This window comes from Medicago sativa, chromosome 2, assembly GCF_051527215.1.
Source record: "Medicago sativa cultivar Bolivia chromosome 2, Bolivia_mono, whole genome shotgun sequence".
Lineage (NCBI taxonomy): Eukaryota > Viridiplantae > Streptophyta > Magnoliopsida > Fabales > Fabaceae > Medicago > Medicago sativa.
The window spans coordinates 21,628,095-21,629,457 of record NC_140750.1 but is presented as its reverse complement, the minus strand read 5'-3'; positions in this window follow the sequence as shown (position 1 = coordinate 21,629,457).

Sequence of the window (1,363 nt, the reverse complement as noted above, 5' to 3'; positions counted from 1 at the left end):
TATGATCTTCATCCAACGTGATCTCTTGGTTGAGTAACTGCGTACAACTTGTATTTCGAGATCAATTTGAGATTAAATTTGATGAAAGTTAAATTAAAATTTGTTCTACCAACACAATTTCTTAATTGCATCACTATGTATTTTCTCTGATATGAAGGAATCTAGGTCCGTATCAAGAATAAACCCTTATAGTTATACCGTGCAAAAAAAAAAATTGTGCTAATTTATCTTTTGTAAATATTCTCAAATTGAATGTATAAAATTAAGAAATTTTGCAATGTTACAAAATCATCGTGACCTTAGATAATAAAAAATACCGACTTTACTGTGTTTTTCCCTCTTATTATGCAATAGCTTGTATTTTTTTCCCCATCAATTTATTGATTTTTTGTTCAATTGAAATTGCAATCAATATGGGCAGGGGAGGGGAATAGGACTCGCTTGCTTTGTTATCCAACCTAAGTTCTATAATGTCTTATTTGCTTGCATACCAATTTCATTCTAATTTATGCCAATGGATTATCTTTGTTAAGCATATATTTGTTGCTATGCATTGTTGTGCTTTTCATGTTTGTGAGTTTGAATTATTAACATTGTTTTGTCATGTGTTGAGTACAGCTTCAGAAGCAAAGAAAGGAGGCTGAAAAGTCTTACTCTTACCAGTCCAATGATGTGCTTATGCCTGAAGTTGCTCATGCGGTAATTTTTTTTTCCAAAATATTTTCCTTTCTTTTGGATGAATGAAATAATAATGATTTCAGCCTTCCTGTTAAATATTTTTCTGTAGTTTCATTACCTTAATTTACTTGATTATTTCAGGAGAGTGAACCATCAGAGGAAGAAGTACGTGAGCAAACGAATAAAATTCTTGCTCAAGAAGCCGCAAATGTCAACTGGGATAGGGAATTAAAGAAATTAAACACCGAGGTTGGTTCATCATATTTTTTGTAGAGTTAGTGATTAAAATCATATACTCCCTCCGTTTCAAAATGAGTGTCGCTTTAGCCAAAAAAATTTGTTTCAAAATGAGTGTCGCTTTCAGTTTCCAATGCAATAATAACTTTTTCTTTTCAATTGTACCCTTCAATTAATACTCTGCACACTACTTCCAAAATATTACTTTTAAAACTAACCAATAGTTAATAAGGATAATTTGGTAAAATAACCATTCTCTTTCTCTTAATCATTGCATTTCTTAATATGTGTGTAAACACCTAAAGCGACACTCATTTTGAAACGGATGGAGTATGTTTTATGTTCATTAGAAGGTAGAGTTAGTGATTAAAATCAAATGTTTTATGTTCATTAGAAGAAATGATTAATTTATGCATTTAATTTTTGTTGTTCCAGTTGTCTAAGGTTG